Raw genomic sequence first — 27013 nt, forward strand, 5'->3', positions numbered from 1 at the left:
AACCAACTAGCAATTAGTATTACCCTGTATTCAAGAATTTTACCCTAAATTCTTTAATTTAGGGTAAAGAATGGGAGCCCAATTCAAGTTTTACCTCCTACTATAAAACATTTTCTTGACTTTCATTCAACCCTTCTTAGCTCCAACCACCATGTCCAGTAGAGAGGCAGGTCCTCCTCCTGAACAAAACTCAGTATAGGCTTTTGTGAGTGCTCACCATTGTGTGTCTCAGGTCTTCATCTAGTGTCTGTGCCTGTGTCTCTCTAATTAGGTTGTGGGTAGAGTCAGGGTTGTGTCTGTTGTGTTCTGTGGTGGTAGTAGCAAGCACTCAGAAACTGTTAAATGCATGAATCATTGAATTAATTGTTTTGGGGTTCATCTTTTTGATTCCATGAACTTCGACTCATCTTTTTGACTCCATGAATTAATTCCTTTTCCTCCTGTTAACACCCTATTTCTCAGATACATTAATTCAATTGATTAGCTGACACCATTGTTTACTAAAATGTTTTCCTCAGCAGGATATTAATGGGAATTAAGCAACAGAAGATTTTGGTAGTCTCTGAAATGCTGAGTTAAACTTTTATGATATTTTTTTCACACAGGACTTCTTAGGATTTAACATAGTAATATATATTTTAAATCTGAGATAATTAAACCAGGGCAAACTCTTAGAGGGACATAGTTAAATATAAAGAAAGCCATAAATACATATTTCACATAAACAAAAAAGTCTTCCAAGAAGTATTGTCCTGCAATGTTCAGAAAGGAAGTGAAAATGAGAAAGGAAGGAAAGGAGGAAAAGAAAAGTGAAATGTTTGACTAATAAGTTTGTGAAATACATCTTCAGCAGTCACCAATGCAAAACATGTGTTCTGACTATAAAGCCATGTTTTTGTCTTCATTGTGAGCTGCACTTATTCAACCCTGACATTTAAATTCTTCAGTATATTTAAGCTACTACTTTAGAAGGTCCCAATCTATCAAGTTTTCTTCTTGGGGTTTGGATTCCATTCTCAGGTTAATAACTCTTGGCAATACACTGAATTCTGTAACTTTTGGCTCTTTTTATCACACCCTAGTTGTAACCTCAGTCCTGGATAAAACCAGTGATGTGTTTTAGACCATTTACACACTCACTAGAACAAATAAATAAATGAGATACAGGGTAGATGGGTATTACTCTAAATTCATGAACACTTGTTAGTTGGGACCTGAACACCCAGCTAATCATTTCTCTGTTTGCTCAGGGACTTTCTTAAACACCTACTTTCTATTTTCAAACCTCTAATCTCCCATATCTCTGTTCATTACATTTATGAAAATTGGTATTTGTTCTTTTCATTATCTAAGAATGCTTTGTCTCATTAACCAGTAAGCAAGCTGTATGAAAGTAGGGACCATGCACATTTTCGTTTCTATCACTAGCTTTTGTTACAATAAAGCGGTAAAATAAACACAAGCATCTATTTCCCACATGACTGGAGGTTGCCCCTAACTTCCAGCTCTGCTGCTCTTAGTGGGGATCACTCATGGTCTGCTGGTTGGCTGGATGGTGCTGATCTAGATCAAGGGCCAGCAGGCTTCTTAGATGTCAGAGAGTAAATGTTAGACTTTGCAAGCAAGCTAAATGTTAGACTTTGCAAGCCAGATATAGTGTCTGTCACAGATTTATTTTTTTATTTAAGAATTCTTAAAAAATGCAGAAACTACTCTTAGCTGTGAGTCTTACAAAAACAAACAAAAGGCTTGATTTGACCCCTGGGTCATAGCATGTCATGCCCTGATAAAGACTGTGTTTGGGCACCTTTGCTTCAAGCTGTGTGTGTAGTTAAGCTTGTGTGCCTGTGTGCTGCAGGGGGGGTCTCTGCTTTTCTTGATAGGTATGCATTCTGAGGATGTGAGGATGCTCTTCTCATGGAAAGGTTAAAAGCAGAAGGGGGCCAATGAAAACACACGATGCCCCTTAAGACCTAGGAACTGGCTCACTGAGACCTTCAGCCCACATTCGGTTAGCCACATCAAGCCACGTGGCTGAGACCAAGCCAGGATGTGGGGAGGTGCTCTTTGCCTGTAGTAGAAGGACAGAAAAACACATACAAAACTGAGAAGACAAGACAGTGGAGCAGAAGACCTGAGCTCACCTCTTCCCGTGAGAACACCAAAATCACAACTAACTGCTGAACAATTGATAGAGAAGGCAGGAACCTACAAAGAAAAGATATTCTATGTCCCACGATAAAGAATATGTCACAAAGATAGTAGGAATGACACACTGGCAATATAATTAATTCCCACACCCCTCCCTGGAGGTGGGGGGCAACCCACAAACTGGAAAATAATTATATCCCAGCAGTTCTCCCTTGGGAGTGAGAGTTCTGAGCCCCATGCCAGCTTCCTCATCCTGGCGGTATAGCATCAGGAGGAGGAGCCCCTAGAGCATTTGGCTTTGAAGGCCAACAGATCTCAGAAGCTTGACAAGACTGGGGGAAGCAGAGACTCTGCTCTTGGAGGATGCACACAAGGTCTCATGTACACTGGGACCCAGGGCAAGAGCAATGACTTCATAGGAGCCTGGGCCAGACCTACCTGCTCATTGTGGAAGGTCTCCTGAGGAGGTAGTGGGTATTTCTGGCTCTTTTTTTAGGACATAAAAGCTGGTGGAAAACATATACAGGAGTACTTATCTAAAGGCTGAATCTTGCTGGGGACACTGTATCTAATATCTGGCTCCACCCAACAGCCTGCAGGCTCCAGTGTTGGGATGCCTCAGACCAAATAACCAACAGGGTGGGAATATAGCCCAACACATTGACGGGATGCTTATAAACTTCCTAAGTCCACAACAGCCTCTAAACTTGTCCCTTAACAAGGTACTGCCCATCAGAGGGCCATGAACCAACTCCGCTCACAGTAGAAAGTCACTGACCTCTACCATCAGGAAGCCTGCACAAGCCCCTAGACCAGCCTCACCCACCAGGGGGCTGACACTCGAAGCAAGAAAAATACAGTCCTACAATCTGTGGAACTGAGTCTCTAAACACAGATCAGAACTTTCCTTGAGACCAGCTGGTCCCTGGCCACCAGGTGATGAGTGGGAAGTATACTGCTGGAACATAGGACACGTCCTGCAGCGGGCCACTTCTCCAAGATCAAGAATCATGACTAACTTTTCACAAACATAACAGTACAAATAGAAATTTGTGTGAAATACTGAAAGTGATGAAAGGGAAAAACCTACAATCAAGAATACTCTACCCAGCAAAGTTCTCAGTCACATTTGATGGATAAATCAGAAGCTTACAGATAAGCAAAAGCAAAAAGAATTCACCATCAAACCAGGTCTACAACAAATGCTAGGTGGAAAAGGCCACAACTAGAAACAAGAAAATTATGAATGGGAAAATTCACTAATAAAGGCAAACATACAGTAAAAGTAGGAAATCATCCACACCCAAATATGATACCTAAACTAGCAATTGTGAGAAGTGGTGAGTACATTTAAATGTAGGATATTCTAAATGCATTTGAAATTAACAGATCAGCAATTTTAAACAACCTTGTATATACAGACTGCTATATCAGAATCTCATAGTAACCACAATACAAAAATCTGCAATAAATATACTCACAAAAATGAAAAATCAATTGAAACCCTACTAAAGCTGATTATCAAGTCACAAGAGAAGAAAACAAAAGAGAAAGGAAAGAAAAGGTTTTACAAAAACAAACTCTCAGTTCAGTTCAGTTCAGTCGCTCAGTCGTGTCCAACTCTTTGCAACCCCATGAATCGCAGCACGCCAGGCCTCCCTGTCCATCACCAACTCCAAAACGGCTATGAGAACTTACATAATTACTTTAAATGTAAATGGATTAAATGCTCCAACCAAAAGACATAGACTGACTGGCTGAATGGATACCCAACAATACTTCTGTTTATGCTGTCAACAGGAGACCCACTTCAGATCTAAGGACACATACAGACTGAAAGTGAGGGGATATAAAAAGTTATTCCATTCAAACTGGAAATCAAAAGAAAGCTGGAGTAGCAATATGCATATCAGAAAAAAATAGATTTTAAAGTGAAGACTGTTAAAGAGACAAAGGACATAATGATCAATGGATCAATACAAGAAGATGTAACAATTGTAAATATATATGTACCCAGCACAGGAGCACCTAACCACATAAGGCAAATGCTAATAGTCATAAAAGGAGACAGCGACAGTAACAGTTATTTGTGCGGAACTTTAACACCCCACTTCATCAATGGACAGATGATCCAGAAAATCAATAAGAAAACACAAGCTTCAAATGATGCGTTAGACCAGATGGACTTAATTGCTGTCTGTAGAGTATAACGTCAGAAAGCAGCAGAATACACATTCTTTTCAAGTACACATAGGACACGCTCTAGGATAGATTACTTGTTGGGCCACAAAGCGAAGCTTGATAAATATAAGAAATGTGAAGTCCTATCAAACATCTTTTCTGACACAATGCTATGAGATTTTTTTCTGACACAAGAAAAACAAAACTGTTACACACACACATTTGAAGGTTAAATAATATGATATGAAACAACCAATGAATTATTGAAGAAATCAAAGAGGAAACTGAAAAATACCTCCAGACATATGAAAACAATAGCACAATGATTCAAAATCTTTGCGATGTAACAAAAGCAGTTCTAAGGGGGAAGTTTGCAGAAATATAATTTTACCTTAGGAGACAAGAAAAGTCATAAGTAATCAACCTAAGCTTAAACCTAAAGCAACTAGAAAAAGAAGAACAAAACCCAAACTTAGCAGAAGGAAAGAATCATAAAGTTCAGAGCATAAATAAACAAAATAGAGATGAAAAAACAATAGAAAAGATCCAATGAAACTAAGTGTTGGTTCCTTGAAAAGATAAGGAAAATTGATAAACCTTTAGCCAACTCAAGGAAAAAAGGGAATGGCCATTGAATGATAAAATTAGAAATGAAAAGGGGAAGTTACAAAAGACACCACAGATCTACCAAGGATCATAAGTAACTACTACTAGCAATCATATGTCAATCAAATGAACAACCTAGAATAAAAGGAAAACTTCTTTACAATTAGTCTCCCAAGACTGAACAGGCAGAAAGAGATAATATGAACAGACTATACACAAGTACTGAAATCAAATTTGTAAGTCCTCGACCAGAAGACTTCACAGGCAGTCTATCAAACCTTTAGAGAAGATTTAACACACTTCTGAAACTATTCCAAACAATTGCACAAGAGAGAACATTTCCAAAGTCACTCAATGAGAACAGCATCACCCTGATACCAAAAACCAGACAAATATATGACAAAAAAAAAAAAAAAGAAAATTACAGGTCAATATCACTGATGAAGATAGACACAAAAATCCTCAGCAAAATGCTGTAAACCAAATCTAACAATACATTAAAAGGTTGAAAAAAAAAAAATAAAAGGTTAATATCCAGTGGGATTTATCCTAGGGATGCAAGAAGTTTTCAATATCCACAAATCAATCAGTGTGATACAACACATTAACAAAGAATGAAAAACATAAAATTTCAATAGATGGAGAAAAAGCGTTTGACACAATTCATCATAAATTTATAATACACATTTTGCAGAATAGGGGCAAAGAGGGAACCAACTTAATAAATGCCACATATGAAAAACCCACAGCTAACATCATACTCAATGGTAAGGAGCTGAAATCATTTCCTCTAAGATCAAGAACAGTACAAGGATGTCTACTCTCACCATTTTTATTCAACATAGTTTAAGATGCCCTAGCCACAAGCAGTCAGAAAAGAAAAAGAAGTAAATGGAATCTAAATCAAGAAAGAAGAAGCAAAACTCTCACTGTGTGCAGATGGCATGATATTATACATAGAAAATTCTAAGGACACTACAGGAAATTACTAGAGCTTATCAGTGAATTCTGTAAGTTTGCAGGATACAAAATTAATATATCGAAATCTGTTGCATTTCTGTACATTAACAATGAAAGTTCAGACTGGAAATTAAGGAAACAATACCATTTACTGTTGCATCAAAAATAAAATACCTAGGAATGAATCTACCTAAGGAGGCAAAAGACTTGTACTCTGAAAATGATAAGATGTTGAAGAGATAGAAGATGACACACAGATGGAAAGATATATCACGTTCTTGATTTGGAAGAATTAATATTGTCAAATTAATTACACTAGTCAAGTCAGTCTACAGATTCAGTGCAGTCCCTGTCAAATTACCAATGGTATTTTTCACAGAAGTAGAACAAAATAATTTAAAATTTGTTTGGAAACACAAAAGATCTAGAATAGCAAAAGCAATCCTGAGAAAGAAAATTAGAGCTAGAGCTATCAGGTTCCCTGACTTCAGACTATATTAAAAAGCTACAGTAATCAAAACAATATGATACTGGCACAGAAAATAGAAATACAGATCAATAGAACAGAATGGAAAGCGTAGAGAGAATCCTACACACCCATGGTCACCTAATTTTTGACAAAGGAGGAAAGACTACAAAGGAGAGAAGATATTCTCTTCATAAATAGTGCATGGAAAATACCTGTATGCAAGAAAATTAGAACATTCTCCAAAACCATATGCAAAAATTAACTCAAAATGGATTCAGGACTTAGATGTAGACCAGATACTATAAAACTCTTATAGGAAAACACAGGTTCTTTGAAATTGCAGCAATAAGTTTTTGGATCTTCCTCCTTGATTAATAGGAAAAAAAAAAAAAAAAAAGCCAAGCAGGACCTAATTAAACTTGAAAGCTTTTGCATAGCAAGGAAACCATAAACAAAATAAAAGATACCCTATAGAAGGTGAGAAAATATTTAATAATGCAGCTGACAAGGGATTTATCTCCAAAATATGCAAATAGCAAATACAGCTCAATATATATAAGAAAAACAACCCAATCAAAAAAAAAATAGACATTTTTCTGAAGAAGATATACAGCTAGCCAAAAAGCTCATGAAAAGAGGCTCCATATTGCTAATTATTAGAGAAATGCCAATCAAAAGTACAATGAAATATCACCTCATACCAGTCAGAATGACCATCTCACAAAGTCTACAAAATAAATTCTGGAGATGGTATGGTGAAAAGGAAACCCTCCTACACTGTTAGTGGGAATATAATTAGATACAACCACTGTGGAGAACAGTATGGAAGCTCCTTAACAAACTAAAAATAGATCTACCATATGATTCTGCAATCCCACTCCTGGGCATGTATTAGTAGAAAGCCATGCTTCACAAAGATATATGCACCCCAGTGTTCATAGCAACTCTGTTTATAGTAGCCAAGACATAGCAACATAAATGTTCATCTAGAGAGGACACAACTGAGCGGCTTCACTTTCACTTTTCACTTTCATGCATTGGAGAAGGAAATGGCAACCCGCTCCAGTGTTCTTGCCTGGAGAATCCCAGGGACGGGGGAGCCTGGTGGGCTGCCGTCTATGGGGTCGCACAGAGTCGGACATGACTGAAATGACTTAGCAGCAGCAGAGAGGAATAGATGAAGAAGATATGATACATTTATACAATGGAATATTAGCGATAAAAAAGAATGAAGTAATGTCATTTGAAGCAACATGGACAGACATAGAGATTATCATACTAAGAGAAGTAAGTCAGACAGAAAAAGACAAATATATGATAGTATTTACGTGTGGAATCTAAAAAGATAGTACAAAAAGAACTTATTTACAAAACAGAGAACAGACTCACAGACTTAGAAAACTTATGGTAACCAAAGTAGAAAAGTAGGAGGGGAAGGGGATAAATTAGGCATTTGGGATTAAGAGTATACACTGCTTTACATAAAATAAATAATCAACAAGGACCTAGTGTATACAACAGGGAACTCAATAGTCTGTAATCACCTATACGGGAAAATAATCTAAAAAAGGATGGATATATGTGTCTGTATAACTGAACCACTTTGCTGTACATCTGGAACTAACATAACACTGTAAATTAACTATACCTCAAAACAAAATAAAAATTAAAAAATAAAGAGGAATGAGAAAAATAAATGGATATATAAAAATTTTAAAGATTTTTAGTTTTAAATATGGTAATCAGTAACCACATAATGTACAGCTCTTTGAGGTCCTAAATCATTTTTAGGAGCGTAGAAAGGTCTTGGCACGAAAAACCTTAGAGAATATTCCATCTAGACAAAGTTTTTTATATTTGACACTACCCATTTGTTTTCTTCTCTCTGAAATAAACTAAACCATCAGGGAAAATCAGTTTCATGTGCGTGCCTCTTCTATTTCAGGCTGACTGTTGATCTGAGATGGTCTGATGGGACTGGCAAATTTGCACTTCATTTTTTATTCCAATAAGATAGTCTCTCAATGGCACTAGAATGGAGGAAAAAATCTTTTTACTCTTTCTGCAATGGTAAATTTCTGTTTTTGATGACTAAGCATATATCCAGCATCCATTCCACAGTATTATGTGAATTTCTAAGTGCTGAAATTTAAAAGAATTTATGTTGATTGTTAGACTCTCAGAAGTAACTTGAAAAGTCACTGCACATTTACATGACTATGAACTGAGCTTTCAGAAAACTCAAAAGACACCAGATCCAGGATACTTCAATCTTAATGGTGAATTGCTCTGTAATGACAGGAAAACAGTGTAGTGATAAAATATGAGATCTGCCCAGATTGAAGTCTGTCCCCTTGAATTTAGGGCACTGTGTGCATTGCTTTGACTTATTATAGGAAGAATTCATGGCCATGAATTTGTCAGCTGCTATCCAGAAGGCTGACAGCTATGGAAGCATCTCCTTGCTGTTAATAGTCCACAGTGCAAAGGAGGTACCCAGGATATTTTTTAAATAACATGGGCTGTTACAGCAGAAAAGAATATAAGAGTTGTTTCCTTTTAAAATGATGCAATGAAATTAGCCCTAAACTGTCTCCCACCTGCTCTACCTTGTAGGGTAAATCTATCACTTTTATTTTTCTAGTAAGAGATTAAGAAAAATACAAAATAGTACATTTTAATCACAGTGATGTTTTTCTCATTGAATCTTGTTATGTGGAGAATGATACTGAGAGAGAGGGAGAGACCCAACTAAACAACAAAAACACCTTTATTGTTTTTAAAATATTTTTTCCTACACACCAGATTGCAATTTACAACCTTGCCATTCTATCAAATGCTATGACACGTCACAATGCCGCCTCAATGCAAAATTGGCCAGGTTTAACATAATAGCTGGCTGTGTAAAACATAAGATTGCAAATGTCACAGGACAGAGCTGATGAATGGCTGTGGGTTATTTATATACTCTACATAGATATGTTGGCTAAACTGCTGAAGGAAACGTGTTAAAACCGATTATTTCAGTTGCAGATTTGGGCCCCAAATGGCGTTTTGTGTTGCAGGTGTCTGGGGTCCCAGGGCCTCCTAGAGCATGGTCTTTTTGCTCCAGAGTCTTCTCCAGTAATCACTCTGCTTGCCTCAATGTTGCTCTGTGCCGTGAAGCAAGACAGTGCCTCACATCAAGGCTGATGAGGGCACTACAGAGAATTTAGCCTCTGCTTGTAGGTGACCTGCCCAGAAATTCTTGCTTTCCTATCACTTTTGGGTCTAGGAAGTTGCTGGGCCTGCCTGACGCCATAATCATCTGCTTGCTCCTGAAACATCTTCCAAGAAGCAGAGTCACATTTGGGATGTGGAAGTATTCAAATGATCTTTTTTTTTTTTTTTTTACTTTTTCCCCTTCAGTTTCTCTTCTTTCTTAGGTATGTTTGTACCTGACACCTCCAAGTCACTTTCGGTGTCCTACCGTGGTAAAAGTTTTCAATCATTGAAATCATTCGAATGGTCTTGGAATTAAATGAAATACTCATTCCTCATCATTTTTCAGGTCTTGATTTTAACAAAGAACACTATTCAGAGTGGAATATTCCAATTTTTCCACTGAGATATAATGTGATAAGCAACAAACCTCACTACAGTTCACACCTCTTAGTTTGAAGGTGGGCTTTTTTTTTTCAATCATATAGAATTTAGTGTTATGACAGTATTAGCCAGTCTTTATATCATGATTACTATGTGCCAGGCCCTGTTCTCATTTAATCCTTACAACAGATACATGGGGGTAGCCTCATTATTATATTCCTTTTAAATATGAGGAAACCAAGACACAGAAGCTAAATAACTTTATGAAGTCCACACAGCTAATGAGTATGAGATTCAGGATTCAAACTCAGACTGGCAAAGGTTTTATGCTTTTAATTATGATGCCATATTGTCTTGTCAACAAATAATACAATACTCAAAACCATTAACGCTCCATTTGTAATATCACACATAGTGACTAATCTCAGCTTCTGAGCGAATAGCCCTTTTGAGTGGGTGCTGACGCTGTTCTAAATGACTTGGGATAGCACAGACTGAAGTGTGGGCAGGTATGCTGCGGTAACACACCACCTCATTGTCTCAGTGGTTTAGGGAAACACAGGTGTGCATCTCACTCTCGGCTCCTGTCCGTCACAGGCTCCCTGGGGGCTCTGCTCCACACTGCCTCTGTCCTCACACCAAAACCCAAGATGACTCAGGACATGGCACCCACTCCACAGAAGCATTGCTGGGGGCAGAAAGCTTGTGACAGAACATTTTCCAACCACTGAAGCTTTTGCCTGGAGGTGAACATATGTCACTTTCCCTCACATTTTATCAGACTGAGAGGATCATATGACCCCACCTCACTCTGGGAGGAAGTACCTCTCATATGCTCTGATGGAGCGGAAGCTGGGCTGTATATAAGTAGTCCTAAGGACTATCACAGCCTGCCCACCATGTTGAGGGGGGGTTAGTTGAGGCAGCATGAGATGGTCTCTCACCAAAGAGAGCATTGATCCATGATACCTGAGAGTCATCTTACTTCTGAGCTTGTCACTTTGGGGCAATTTTATGACTAGTCAGCATTAGGTTAGAAGCCCTGTTATACACTCATGACACCTGCTGCTGCTTTATCTCACTCATCATATTTGCAATTGTTTATTCTCTTCTGCTTAAGATTTTAAATAAATTCCATAAAGGCAGAGACTAAATCTGTATTAGTCATTGCTGTAGTCAACCATCCTCCCCCCCAACCCTGATACTTCCTGATTTAAATCTACTCAATAAATATTATTAAACCAGAAAATACGTATTAAGCTAGGAAGAATAAATAAAGAAAAGAATTTATACCTGGCACCTACTGGCTTTTTGAGCCAGTTTCACATAAGTACTTCATATGATTAAACAGAACCATGCTTTCATTTTCAGTTAGTAAGTTTACACTGTAGCACAGTTTTTGAGGCAAACAGAAGGTTCTCTCCTCCCTGCCAGCACCGTTTATGTGTGTGTTCAGTCGTGTCTGACCGTTTGTGACCCCACGGACCACCGCTTAGGGCATCTTAAATAGGAGGCCAGGGTTTTTATTCAAAAAGAGTTTTAAGGAGTAAGAATGCAAGTATCTGGAAGTTGCCGCATCAACATGAATTATGATCAAGGTAATTACTTTCCTGATAATTCCTGATAAGGATAGAGACATAGAAAACAAAGAGAATAACCTTTTTAAAGGGCAGGGGAGATGAATGAATGGGGAAAAAATTGAAGTAGAAAGAAGAGTCTGGAGGTGAGATTTTTTTTGTTTGTTTTTTGTTTTTATCTGTTGTTGGAGGTGAGAATTGTTGTTGCTGTACAGTCTCTTAAGTCATGTCCAACTCTTTGTCACCCCATGGACTACAGCAAGCCAGGCCTCCCTGATCCTCACCAACTCCCAGAGTTTGCCCAAGTTCATGTCCATTGAACTGGTGATGCCATCCAACCATCTCATGCCTCTGTCATCCTCTTTTCCTCCTGCCTTCGATATTTCCGAGCATCAGGGTCTTTTCCAATGAGTCAGATCTTTGTATCAGGTGGCCAAAGTATTGGAGCTTCAGCTTCTGCATCAGTCCTTCCAATTAGTATTCAGGGTTGATTTCCTTTAGGATTGACTGGTCTGATTGCCTTGCAGTCAAAGGGACTCTGGAGACTCTTCTCCAGCACCACAGTTTGGAGGCATCAATTCTTGGTGCTCTGGCTTCTTTATGTCCAGCTTTTACATTTGTACTTGACTACTGGAAAGACCTTAGACCTTTGTCAGCAAAGTGATATCTATGCTTTTTAATACCCTGTCTAGGTTTGTCATAGCATTCCTTCCAAGAAGTAATCATCTTCTAATTTCATGGCTGTGTCACTATCTGCAGTGATTTTAGAGCCCAAGAAATCTCTTACTGCTTCCACTTTTTCCTCTTCTATTTGCCATGAAGTGAAGCAGATGCCATAATCTTAGTTTTTTTTAATATTGAGTTTTAAGCCGGCTGACTCTTCTCTTTCAACCTCATCAAGAGGCTTCTTAGTTCCTCTTCACTTTCTGCCATTAGAGTGGTATCATCTGCATAACTGATGTTACTGATATTTCTCCTGCCAATCTTGATTCCAGCCCAGCATTTTTTGTGATGTACTCTGCGTATAAGTTAAACAGGGTGACAGTATATAGCCTTGTCATACTCTTTCCTCAATTTTGAACAGTCAGTTGTTCCACATAAGGTTCTAACTCTTGTTTTGTGACCCGCATACAGGTTTCTCAAGAGGCAGGAAAGATATTCTGGTATTCCCACGTCTTGCAGAGTTTTCCACAAATTGTTGTGATCCACACAGTCAAAGGTTTTGGCATAGTCAATGAAACAGAAGTAGATGTTTTTCTGGAATTCCCTTGCTTTCTCTGTGGTCCAGTGAATGTTGGCAATTTGATCTCTGGTTCCTCTGCCTTTTCTAAGCTCAGCTTGTGCATCTGGAAGTTCTCGATTCCAGTACTGCTGAAGCCTGGCTTGAAGAGTTTTGAGCATAACTTCACTAACATGGGAAGTGTGCATAACGGTCCAGTAGTTTGAATATTCTTTACTACTGCCCTTCTTGGGAAATGGGATGAAGATTGGCCTTTTCCAGTCCTATGGCCAATGCTGGGTTTTCCAAATTTACTCATATTTAGTGAAGCTTTTTTTTTTTTTTTTTTAGGATTTTTAGTAGGATTCCATCACCTCCATTAGCTTTATAGGCAGCAATGCTTCCTAAGGCCTGCTTGACTTCACACTGCAGGATATCTGGCTCTAGGTGAGTGATCACACCATTGTGGTTATCCAGATCATTAAGACCTTTTCTGTAGGGTTCTGAATTCTGTGTATTCCTGCCATCTTTACTTTATCTCTTCTGCTTCTCTTAGGTCTTTACCATTTCTGTCCTTTATTGTGCCCATCTTGGCATTTCTGTCCTTTATTGTGCCCATCTTGGCATCAAATGTTCCTTTGATATCTCCAGTTTTGAAGATATGTCTAGTTTTTCCCCTTGTGTTGTTTTCCTCTATTTCTTTGCATTGTTCATTGAAGAAGGCCTTTTTGTCTCTCCTTGCTATTCTCTGGAACTCTGCATTTAGTTGGGTGTACTTTTCCCCCTTGCTTTTTGCTTCTCGTCTTTCCTCAGCTATTTGTAAAGCCTCTTCAGACAACCACTTTGCCTTCTTGCATTTCTTATTCTTTGAGATGATTTGGCCATTGCCTCCTGTACTGTGTTATGAACCTCTGTCCATAGTTCTTCAGGCACTCTGTCTGTCAGATATAATCCCTTGAATCTATTTGAATCTAATCCCTTGAATCCACTGTGTAACAGTAGGGGATTTGATCTAGGTTGTGCCTGAATGGCCTAGTGGTTCTCTCCACTGTCTTTGCTTTAAGCCTGAATTTTGCTATAAGGAGCTGATGAAGCTGGGCCACAGTCAGCTCCAGATCTTGTTTCTGCATATTGCATGGAGCTTCTCCATCCTTAGTTGCAAAGAATGTAATCAATCAATCTGATTTTGATATTGAACTTTTGGTAATGTCCACATTTAAAGTGGTCTCTTGTGTTATTCCAGGTATCTCTTGACTTCCTACATTTGCATTCAAATCACCTATGATGGAAAGGACATCTTTTTTGGGTGTTAAGTTCTAGAAGGTCTTATAGGTCTTCATAGAACTGTTCAACTTCAGCTTCTTTGGCATTACTGGTTTGGGCATAGACTTGGATTACTGTGATGCTGAATGATTTGCCTTGGAAATGAACCGAGATCATTCTGTTGTTTTTGAGATTGCATCCAAGTACTGCATTTCAGACTCTTTTGTTGACTGTGAGGGCTACTCCATTTCTTCTAAGGGATTCTTGCCCATAGTAGTAGATAGAATGGTCATCTGAGTTAATTTACCCATTTCTGTCCATTGAGTTCACTGATTCCTAAGATGCTAATGTTCATTCTTGCCATCTCCTGCTTGACCATGTCCAATTTACCTTGATTCATGGACACAATATTCCTGGTTCCTATGCAATATTGTTCTTTACAGCATCTGAATTTACATTCATCACCAGACACATGCACAGCTGAGAGTCATTTCCACTTTGGCCCAGTGGCTTCCTTCTTTCTGGAGCTATTAGTAATTGTCCTCTGCTCTTCCACAGGAGCATATTGGATACCTTTCAACCTGGGGGCTCATCTTTTGGCAGAGGTGAGACTACTAATTTGAAATTTAAATGTTGACATAAGTCTCAGCTTATATTTACTTATTCAACCAAGGATCTTCTGTTACATCTCAATTACATATTCCATGCCCCCAGGGATCTGAGTACCTCTGTGGGAACCGTGGGAAATGCCTATACATAATGACCAAGATGAACTTGATGCAAAGACATGAAAGTTATCTGTCTGAGCATCTTTAAATAGCATCATCGCCTGTTGCTTCCCCTCATTAGTCCTCATCACCATCATAAACTGCACGGAGAAAGGTTCAGATTTAGAGTATATTCACCTGGGAAAGAAGTGTTAATAGATTTTGAAGCACAAGCATAATACACTGTCCTTTCTGATAAGCAATGCATTCTCTGTCATGTAATACATGGGTTACTAGGTCATGTGCAAATTTGGGGTAATTACTAATATTTAAACTCACATTTTTGTGATAATTTAAAATCATAGCACCTTCATTTTTCATGAGAATGAGTCACTTTAGAAATCTAGTAGTATTAAGTCAAAGTGATACATTGTTAATAACAAAGGGAAAAGCCTTTCTAGTGAGAAAACCTTTTCTTTAAACTAGTTGTACCTAAAGAATAATGTAGGAAGCTTTCAGTTTTCTTAAAGCAGTCGGGCATCATAAATTATGATTCATGTCTGACCTCAAATAGAGCAGGATTATCTCTAAAGAGAAGCAAAATAAACATTAAAAAGCTTAGATTACACAGAATCCTGCAGAAAGTCCCTAGGTGGGAAATAGTCACTGATCAGTTCAGTTTCAGTTCAGTCGCTCAGTCGTGGCTGACTCTTTGCGACCCCATGAATTACAGCATGCCAGGCCTCCCTGTCCATCACCAACCCCTGGAGTTCACTCAGACTCATGTCCATCGAGTCAGTGATGCCATCCAGCCATCTCATCCTCTGTTGTCCCCTTCTCCTCCTGCCCCCAATCCCTCCCAGCATCAGAGTCTTTTCCAATGAGTCAACTCTTCACATGAGGTGGCCAAAGTACTGGAACTTCAGCGTTAGCATCATTCCTTCCAAAGAAATCCCAGGGCTGATCTCCTTCAGAATGGACTGGTTGGATCTCCTTGCAGTCCAAGGAACTCTCAAGAGTCTTCTCCAACACCACAGTTCAAAAGCATCAATTCTTTGGGACTCAGCTTTCTTCACAGTCCAACTCTCACATCCATAGATGACCACAGGAAAAACCATAGCCTTCACTAGATGGACCTTAGTTGGCAAAGTAATGTCTCTGCTTTTCAATATGATATCTAGGTTGGTCATAACTTTTTTTCCAAGGAGTAAGCTTCTTTTAATTTCATGGCTGCAGTCACCATCTGCAGTGATTTTGGAGCCCCCCAAAATAAAGTCTGACACTGTTTCCACTGTTTCCCCATCTATTTCCCATGAAGTGATGGGACTGAATGCCATGATCTTCGTTTTCTGAATGTTGAGCTTTAAGCCAACTTTTTCACTCTCCTCTTTCACTTTCATCAAGAGGCTTTTTAGCTCCTCTTTACTTTCTGCCATAAGGGTGATGTCATCTGCATATCTGAGGTTATTGATATTTCTCCCAGCAATCTTGATTCCAGCTTGTGTTTCTTCCAGTCCAATGTTTCTCATGATGTACTCTGCATATAAGTTAAATAAGTAGGGTGACAATATACAGCCTTGACGTACTCCTTTTCCTATTTGGAACCAGTCTGTTCCATGTCCAGTTCTAACTGTTGCTTCCTGACCTGCATACAGATTTCTCAAGAGGCAGGTCAGGTGGTCTGGTATTCCCATCTCTCTCAGAATTTTCCACAGTTGATTGTGATCCACACAGTCAAAGGCTTTGGCATAGTCAATAAAGCAGAAGTAGATTTTTTCTGGAACTCTCTTGCCTTTTCCATGATCCAGCGGATGTTGGCAATTTGATCTCTGGTTCCTCTGCCTTTTCTAAAACCAGTTTGTACATCAGGAAGTTCACGGTTCACATATTATTGAAGCCTGGCTTGGAGAATTTTGAGCATTACTTTACTAGTGTGTGAGATGAGTGCAATTGTTTGGTAGTTTGAGCAGTTTCTGGCATTGCCTTTCTTTGGGATTGGAATGAAAACTGACCTTTTCCAGTCCTGTGGCCACTGCTGAGTTTTCCAAATTTGCTGGCATATTGAGTGCAGCACTTTCACAGCATCATGTGCTCCTTAATTCTCCTCTTTTCCTCTCAGGGTTCATTTTGTCTTTAGGGACCATACTAATTTGTTTAAAAAAGTCAATTATAGCACTTTGGGGACTTCTATTTTGTTCTGTTTTCCTTAATCTGTGTGGTTACTTGAATCAAAAGGAAGCTTTTATCTATAAATATAATAGGGAACATAAGATTACCTTGAAAAAGGAAAACTGTGCCTTTTTGATGTGGAACTCTAAAGCAAATATAACCCAAAGAGATTTTTCTAGGGAAATGCAAGGCATCTTTAGAAAAATTTCTATTCTTTGTATCCTGGATATTAAATTCTCAGATGTTAAGCCCATATTTCCACTATGTACTGTTGATGAGTGAAGGAGTAGAAACATTTCTCCATAATGGGACTGTTGTTACCATGGTTTACTGCAGCCAATCTATAGTGGCACAAGAAAAGTCATCAATATTTGCTTATGTAAATGTTATGTACGATTCTTATGCATCTTACTGTGCAGTCATACAGGTATGGTCATCAGCCCCTGAAGCAATGGTGAACAGATCTTTGATCTGGTGTTTGTCAATGCTAATTATTAATTAATTCTTTAAGACAGTTTTATATCATGAAGGATACTCTGAAATAAGGGTAAAGAAAAAACAATTTCCAAACACATATGAACATCTTTTTGAAATCATTTATCTATCATATACTTTTTCAAATTACAAATTGAACATTCAAGGTTTGGTTGATTAAATGGGAATTTTTGTGTATTTTAAAATGGAAACATTCTTGGTGGAGTGGAAAGAGCACTTGATTTAGAACCTGACGCTGGATTTATCACCCCAGCCTTACCAATGACCAGGCATAGGACCCTAGCAAACTATGTGTAAGATAGATGACTAATATAGCCTACTATACTGCTACTGTATAGCACAGGGAACTCTCTACTCAGTACTCTATGGTGACCTAAATGGGAAGAAAATTCCAAAAGGAGTTGACATATGTATAGACATAGCTGATTCACTTTGCTGTACAACAGAAACTAACACACTTTAAAGCAACCATACTCCAATAAAAATTAGTAAACAACTATGAAACATCATAAGTTTCCTCCTCTATAAAACATGTAATACCTAATGCATGGAGTCCTGTATAAGTTAATTTTACATTGATTATACCTTATCTATACCTCAAAGTGCACAGTGGCTAAAAAGAACATACTGGGATACATTAATAGGTCTCAAGAAAAAAATATGGAAATGATCAAGTATCCTATTGGTCTCTGAATACACTGCAAGTCAGGATAAAAGTAAAATAGAAAAACACACAGACTAATTAACAGAAAAAGGAAGTAGGGTAAAAGTAGGCTAAATTCTCAAAAGATACAGATGTTTTCCTATTATTAGATTCTACATTTCCACAAAACAAACTCAATAATATAATGGACAAAATAAAGCAAAATTGGGAGAAGTTTTTTTTTATGACTTTCCTATTGATAAAAGCCACGGGCACCATTTAAACAGCTTCCCAAAAGTCAAACTGTATGTGATATAACTGGCTGGTGATTTAACTTAACTTGTACTTGAGGTATGGCAACACAAGCTTCACTTAACTTTGATAAACAGTTCTTTTCTTGGTTTGTTTTTAACAGGAGCTAAATAGAAGATAATTTTTGCTCTTTAGTTTCATTCCTTTAGTGAGAGCAGATTGGGCCATATAGCTTTAAAATTCAGAAAACAGGTTAAAGTTGTATGAATTATCAAAGTGTAACATTAAATTTTTGAACACCTTAGTATATTTTGGGGGCTTCCCTGGTGGCTTAGTAGAGAATCCGCCTGCAATGCAGGACACCTGGGTTCGATCCCTGGGTCAGAAAGATTCCCTGGAAAAAAGAATGGCTACTCACTCCAGCATTCTTGCCTGGAGAATTCCATGGACAGAAGAGCCTGGTGGGCTAAAGTCCATGGGGTCACAAAGAATTGAACACGATTGAGTGACTAACTCGAACATATTTTTCATCGTATAACTTATTTGCCTTCTACTCAACCAGGATCATTCATTTGACTTTGGGAAAATTAGAAGAATTGAAACAAAAATGAAAAGGGAAACAAAGAGTCAGAAGTAAGAGTTTGATATACAAAAGAGAATTCTTGAGTCATGGGAATACATAGTCTGAATCCATGATTTAGGGAAAGAATATGATTTTGTATTTTTGTTTGTATCACCTGTTTCTATATTAAGAGTGAGGTCTTGGCAGCTGCACTATAGACCTTTACGTGGCAGAAGTAGAGAATACATAGGAGAATTTTGCTGCCTGTCAGAGGTAGAATTTTGGTTAAGTCACATAGTATAGGAGGATAATGTCCCTACTTCACCTCTGGGGATCATAAAACCTAGGAGGGATGGGCTATCAGTAGTGTCTACAAACCCAAAGGCAATAGGTGTTTAGCAAACTTAATGGAAAGCTGAAAGCAGGGGGGACTGTTCTGTTTGGCATCCAGGGACCAAATACCTGAGATACTTAAATCTGCACCAACAGCTTGTGCACAGAGGGCAAACAATCTAGAGATTCCTCTGTAACCCCCTAAACCTAGAAGGAAGCTGGGATTGCAGGTGGAGGACGTGCTAGGGGCAAGAGAAGTCATCCTAGGTATGAAGGTATTACTGCCCAAGGAGCCTAACAAGAATCAGACCCAGGGAGTACAGGTGACAAGAGGTGATGGCCGAAGTCCTGTTACATGAGCCTGAGGGATTGTCATCCGTAGAGGCTGGAGGATGCGCAGACAGACCACACAATGACCTCACTGATGAGACCAGCAGACAGAGCAATGCAAAATCAGACTCCCCATGTGTCTGCCTGTATTGCTGAGAACTTCCCACTGCTTCTCCTGGAAGTGCAGGACTCATCTCGGGAAGAGGGAAAAGGAGGAAGCAGTGCTGGTCCTGACTTGAACCTTGACTTGACAAAAATTGTACCAAATTGAAACTATTTTAGCCCCCAAAGAGAAGCCATTAACTGGCAATATTAAATGTCTTTGTTTTCCACTGTGGTGAGGCTCATGGGGAAAAGCTAGTTATCACCTGTGGAAAACACAAGTGTCCATTTTCATACAACATCTAGGCGATCTCAATTCTGGTGCTCCACTGTGCGGACACACCCAGTCAGGCTACTTGGAGGCAGCCTGTTGTCCTGCTCTAGGAGAAAGTTTAGATCGAGTTCAGGCTCTTAGATAAACATTTGAGGGAAAAGCCATGCTCACACGAGAGATGCTTTTGGCTTAAAGCTGCTTCACACTGGGATGACGGTCCCCCACACTGGTAGCTGAAAAGCTTCAGCAGTGCTTCTATGAAATGTTTGATTTACAGCACGTGGATTCGCAGTGTGCCTGCCAGGAGGAGTTAGCGATGAAATGTACCCCCAGGAAAGACAGTGAGTGCACTTGCAGAATAAAGTGATTTAGAACTGACCAGATGAGTTTTGCAGAAAGTTTAGCACAGACAGTAATTTGAGTTTTTGACATAATTAAAGTTGAGCTATTTTTTTTCTGTTCGTCAGTTTAGTTGCTCAGTCGTATCTGACTCTCTGGGACCCCATGGACTGCAGCACGCCAGGCTTCCCTGTCCATCACCAACTCCCAGAGCGTGCTCAAACTCATGTCCATCGAGTTGGTGATACCATCCAACATCTCATCCTTTGTCATCCCCTTCTCCTCCTGCTTTCAATCTTTCCCAGCATCAGGGTCTTTTCTAATGAGTCAGTACTTTGCATCAGGTGGCCAAAGTATTCGAGCTTCAGCTTCAGCACCAGTCCTTCCAATGAATATTCAAGACTTATTTCCTTTAGGATTTATGGGTTTGATCTCCTTGCAGTCCGAGGGACTCTCAAGAGTCTTCTCCAACACCACAGTTCAAAAGCATCAAGTCTTTGGCACTCAGCTTTCTTTATGGTCCAACTCTCACATCCATACTTGAGTACTGGAAAAACCATAGCTTTGACTATATGGACCTTCGTCAGTAAAATAATGTCTCTGCTTTTTAATATGCTTTCTAGGTTTGTCGTAGCTTTTCTTCCAAGGAGCAAGTGTTTTTTAATTTCATGGCTGCAGTCACCATCTGCAGTGATTTTGGAGCCCAAGAAAATAAAGTCTGACACTGTTTTCATTGTTTCCCCATCTGTTTCCCATGAAGTGATGGGACTGATGCTGTGATCTTTGTTTTTTGAATGTTGAATTTCAAGCCAACTTTTTCACTCTCCTCTTTCACTTTCATCAAGAGGCTCTTTAGTTCCTCTTCACTTTCTGCCTTAAGGGTGGTGTCATCTGCATATCTGAGGTTATTGATATTTCTCCTGGCAATCTTGATTCCAGCTTGTGCTTCATTCAGTCTAGCATTTTGCATGATGTATTCTGCGTATAAGTTAAATAAGCAAGGTGATGATATATAGCCTTGATGTACTCCATTCTCAGTTTTGAACCAGTCCGTTGTTCCATGTCCAGTTCTAAATGTTATTTCTTGACCTGCATACAGATTTCTCAGGAGACAGGTAAAGTTTGTTTGGTATTTCCATCTCTTTAAGAATTTTTCAGGTTTGTTGTGATTCACATAGTCAAAGGCTTTAGCATAGTCAGTGATGCAGAAGTAGATGTTTTTCTGGAATTCTCTTACTTTTTAAATAATCCAATCGATGTTGGCAATTTGATCTCTGGTTCTTCTGCCTTTTCTAAATCCAGCTTGAACATCTGGAAGTTCTCAGTTCACGTACTCTTGAAGCCTAGCTTGGAGAATTTTGAGCATTACTTTGCTAGTGTGTGAGATGAGCGCAATTGTATAGTAGTTTGACCTTCTTTGGCATTCCTGTCTATAGCTATATAGCAAGTTGAACTGCCTTGCGGGATCCTCCTGGTTCATGATAGTGAAATTCTGTCATTGGCATAAAGGAGAATACTCATCTTTCCACTTTCCTGTTGTAAAAGGGCATATTCCAGCCTCATGAAAAATGTTTATTATGTATGAGATAAAGAGAAGATGGGCTTCTCGTGATTTAATGGAATAATGTTTTAAGAAGTACCTTTCAAATTATTCTCCCTCCCCAGCCTCCTGCAGAAAACAATGTTAGCTGAATCTAAATACTTTCTATCAAGTAACACTTTTGGAGTTGGACACACTTTGCTATACACCTGAAACTAACACAGCATTGTAAATCAAACATACTCCAATAAAACTTAAAAAAAAAATTCAATCCTGAGTGAACTGCGGGAGTTGGTGATAGACAGGGAGGCCTGGGGTGCTGCGATTCATGGTGTCATGATGGAGCAACTGAACTGAACTGATAATGATATTGGTCAAGTTACTTCTGATGCAAGTGCAGCAGAATAATGGGGTGGCTGCTGCTGCTGCTGCTGCTGCTGCAAGTCGCTTCAGTCGTATCCAACTCTGTGCGACCCCATAGACGGTAGCCCATCAGGTTCCTCTGTCCATGGGATTTTCCAGGCAAGAGTACTGGAGTGGGTTGCCATTGCCTTCTCCGGAATAATGGGGCTAATGTTCCCAAATATATACTTCACTGGATTTCTGTGAAGATCAAGTGAGAAAGTATACAAAACCCCTAAGTGTCTGGCACATAGTAGAAATTCAGTAAATGTTAGCTCCATCCCTCTCATTATAATTTAGGGTTCTTAAGACTTAGCAGCAGCAGCAGCAGCAGCAACATAATTCTGGCCGAAATTCTGAGAACAGATCTGAAATCATTTGAGGTTCTGCCCAATAGTGTCTCACTGCTGAATTTCAAAAGCATTCTGCCAAAGGAATTCTGATTTTAAAATTTCTCCTCCACTTGTTATTAAACATTTTTGAGCACAAAGAAAGGACCAGGAGCTACATAGATGTTCCTGTTTCCTAAAAAAAAAAAAAAAAAAAAAATCCAGAAGAAAGCTTTTGTTTTTGTCTTTCATTCAAGGGGAGGAAAGGAATTGGATTTTTTAATCTCTCTGTTTGCCTTCTAAAGCATAATTTTTAATTGAGAAGTTTGAAGTAAATGACAATTGCTAAGTCACTTCAGTCGTGTCCAACTCTGTGCAACCCCAAAGATGGCAGCCCACCAGGCTCCCCCTTCCCTGGGATTCTCCAGGCAAGAACACTGGAGTGGGTTGCCATTTCCTTCTCCAATGCATGAAAGTGAACAGTGAAAGTGAAGTCGCTCAGTCGTGTCCGACTCTTCGCGACCCCATGGACTGCGCCTACCAGGCTCCTCCATCCATGGGATTTTCCAAGCAAGAGTACTGGAGTGGGGTGCGATTGCCTTCTCCGACAACAAGATACAAAATTATTCAAATAATAGTTCCAAAACAGCATTTCTTTTAAACTGTTATGAATTCCTAGTTGTATAAACACATTTCTAGACCAATTATTATGCCTAAACTTAAACCACTAAGATGTTTAGGTTCTGATCTGTAGATTGGGAAATAAGTAATTTTTTTTTTCAAAATCTCCTCCTGAGATCATCTTTACTTTTGTTGACTAAGTGAACATCAATATTTTTTTTTCCCCATAAATATTCAACTTAGTGGCTTCACTACCTTGACCACACTAGCTGTAATATCAGGAAATTAAGTTAACCCTTTGGGATACTTTCATATTCCTTTATATAAGAGAATATGCCAGATTAGATGAACTTCCATGTTTCTCCTGCGTTTGAAATGCTGTGAATCTATGTAGACCTTATCTGTGTGTAGAAAGAAGTGGTCTGAGTTGGTAACTGACTTAGATTAAACAGGACATGGGCTAAAGTGCTCTGTCTTCTCTAACTCTGGCTGTCAGAGTGTTTGCCTGACTCATTCTGATTTAAGGGCCTGCTGTGCGTCCAGCATTTGCCAGACTCTAGGAATCCATAACCAACAATATCCACCTTCATTGGCTTTGACGTTTAGTTGACAGAGGCAGATATAAAGCTAATGCATAACCTATAGTACGTATAGGATTTAGTTTGAATAGAGAGAAAGAGAATAATAGCTGTAGTATCACTAGCAAATAACTGAAATTGGACTTTCTGCATGTCAAGAAATGTTTCTTTTAGCCAATTTCCTCTTTCCAGAGCTATTAATAATGTTTTCAGGGCAGAACCGAGACCAGTGATCAGAGGGGGGTGTATTTGAGATTTCTGCTCAGTATGCTGTTGTGCAATGGGTCACGCTCAGTTTCTAATGATCATCAACTGGAAACCAACTTCATTAACCACTGAGTAATTACTAACACTCTCATGAATAATGGTCAAGGTAATTTTAGAAACAGCCATTTAGCTGACACATCAAAGGTGACCAAACATGTCTCACAAAGTAATGACTCTGACCAGTGAAAAATTAAACCACATCCTCTCATCAATTTGTTCTCAGATCAGTTAATGGAGTCTCCTACAGAAAAGGTTTTATTTTTACTTTTCTGGCTTCACTTATATGACCTTGATTGGGACAGAGGAGAGGATTTCAGATAGAATATTGGCAATGATGCTGTCAGTGGTTCTCAAACCTGTTATTCTAGGGACCTTGTGGAAGCTCACTGTGACCCCCTATACTAAATATCACCTTCCCCTGACAAGAACTTAGGTGTGATGTCTGTGACTTTGGAAGTATCTTTTCTTTGCTTGTTTCAACTCTTTAGGAAATAATCATGTTCTCACCTGAGAAATAGTCTTGAGATACTGGAATCTGGCAGGAAAGAAGGATGATGAGAAAACAAAGGAATGGCAGAGACTAAGACAAATAAGAGATCGGAGGTCAACAGACAAGGTCAAGGGGTAAAAGCTTGGAGCAGGGACTAGCGTTGCTAGTGTGGACTCTATCTGTAAAACAAAGGAAAGCTCCCGATACAAATTTCAGTTACAGAGTCTTCAACTATATTATGTAAATGCAATTCATAGCTATAAACAAAGCCATTTCCCCCTCCTTTGACAACAGACTGATAGTACTACTACCATTTTGTCTTTTTATTCTATCTAGTTTACTTCCAGGCTCACCTTTACAACCCTGAAGCAGTGACTTACAAACACCTCCGCTTGCCTTGCCCACTTCCTTCTCAACTATGGACGCCTGGAAAAACCTAGACTCATCAAGCTTATCTGCCTACTCCGTGCCTGCAAGACAACCATGCTGTGACATTTTATATTCATAACCACAAATTCCAAAATAGCAATCCATGATATTCTGCAATTCTACTTTAATTCTTGAATATATTAGGGTTCATGCTCTCAAACACCTCTCTCCTCAATGTTCCCTCACTTTCCTCTTTTACTGCTAGCTAACGATCTTGCCTAATATATCATTAACCAACACCAAGAAAAGGGAATGTTCTTATTTTCTACCAAAATTAAAATCTGTTTGACTCTGAACCCATGTTTTCTCTTTCATTCTTTTACAATGGATGGTGTCCCAGTTTCTATCAAAGGCCAACCCCTCCACCTATGCTTCGAAGCTCATCACCATTTCTTTCTCAATGACTTTGTTCCCTAAAAGTTTTACCACTCCTGCATAGTCAATTTCTTGCTTGATTTTGGATCAAAAAGATACATATTAAAAACTTTTAAAATCTTTCATCTTAAAAGTCATCCTTTTAGAAGGCTAGAAGCATTGAAACGATGGTAACAATGAGCACACCTAGGGCCAGATGAGAGTTTCTAAATACCATTTTTCAATCAAAAGAACCAGGACTCTATGGAGAGCTGGTTGATTCCAGGACTGAATTAGTGAAAATACATGATGAGCTTCTTGTGGTGCCAGTAAAGAAGGAAATGTACACACATACAGGTACACACATACATACTCAGAAAAGAATTGTTAAAAAGGAAAGAAAAATAAGGATTGGGACAAGGTCATAGGACGCAGCCTGAAAAAGCCTTCAATGGCTGAAGTTAAAGCAACCTGAGCAACAGAATAAATGATAGCAGTGAATTAAAAGGATACAAATGAAAGCAAAAAATGCAATAAATATCCAAGAGCTCATATTGATATAAATAACTGAATACTGAGGTACCTAAATAAATGAGGAAAGAAGTGATGTCACTTTCCTCAAGAAGAATGAACTTCTCGTAATAGATACAGGATGGGCAAGGAAAATAAAAAGTACCATTGGAATGCCTCAGTAATACCTGCCACAAGCAAGATTCGCCAATGGAGTTAAAATTTCTGAGCAGAAGTTTGAGAAACAGGATCCTTTCATGGACTCAAAGTAACTTCCTCCAAACGTTTACTAATTACAAAGGGAAAAATAGTCACATTACAGAGGTAAGCCACGGGAGACACCACCTTAACATTGTGGTTATGCTCAGATAACCAGAGATACAGTTTGACATAATGCATTCTCTGATTCGAAGCACTGAGAAGGGCGTATGGCCTCTGTGGTATCCTTTTCAGTAATACATATATTCAATCTAATCATGAGAAAATATCAGACAAGCCCCAAAGCAGGGACATTCTACAAAACACATCTTGTACTCCTAAAAAGTGTCAAGGTCATGAAAGGTAAGGAAGACTGAGGGCCTGTCACAGATGGGAGGAGACCAAGGAGGCATGACAGCTAGATGCAAAGTGGGATCCTGGATTTGATCCTGGAAAAGAAAAAGGCATTGATCAGAACACTCCATGTGTTCTGTACTTCAGCTAATAGTATTGCACCAAGGGTAACTTTTTGGTTTTGATAAATGCTCTCTAGTTCTATTACAGGTGGCGCTAGTGGTAAAGAACCTGTCTTGCAATGCTGGGGACATAAAAGACGTGGGTTTGATGCCTGGGTTGGGAAGATCCCCTGGAGGAGGGCATGGCAACCCACTCCAGTATTGTCTGGAGAATCCCATGGGCAGAGGAACCTGGCAGGCTACAGTCCATAGTGTCACGAAGAGTCTTAACTGAAGCGACTTAACATGCACACACTCTAGTTCTATCAGATATTAACATATTAGGGGAAAATGGGTGAAAGGTATATGGGCACTCTGTCCTCTTTCTGTAATTCTTCAGAAAGTCTAAAATTATCTCAAAATAAAAAAAAGCCACTCTTGACCTAAGATCTCGTTCCAGCTATCATAGAGCAGAGCTCCTTGAAAGAGTGGCCAGTGGCTCCTGCCTCTTTCTTCTCACCTTCAGCCAGACTTTGGGTGGACCCAGTGTCCATTCAGTCCCATATAGGCAAAACTAGTGGTTCCTTCTTTACTCTCATCTACCTCCATCTCTCAGTTGCAAG

At 39.0% G+C, this 27013-nt stretch overlaps 1 protein-coding gene across 2 annotated transcripts in view; it reads right to left on the minus strand.

Moving 5' to 3' along the window:
• Positions 1 to 27013, minus strand: part of NKAIN2 (sodium/potassium transporting ATPase interacting 2) — a 1197954-nt gene that overhangs the window by 286105 nt on the left and 884836 nt on the right. The gene's annotated exons all lie outside the window — the stretch shown is intronic.

This window comes from Oryx dammah, unplaced genomic scaffold, assembly GCF_014754425.2.
Source record: "Oryx dammah isolate SB20612 unplaced genomic scaffold, SCBI_Odam_1.1 HiC_scaffold_4, whole genome shotgun sequence".
Lineage (NCBI taxonomy): Eukaryota > Metazoa > Chordata > Mammalia > Artiodactyla > Bovidae > Oryx > Oryx dammah.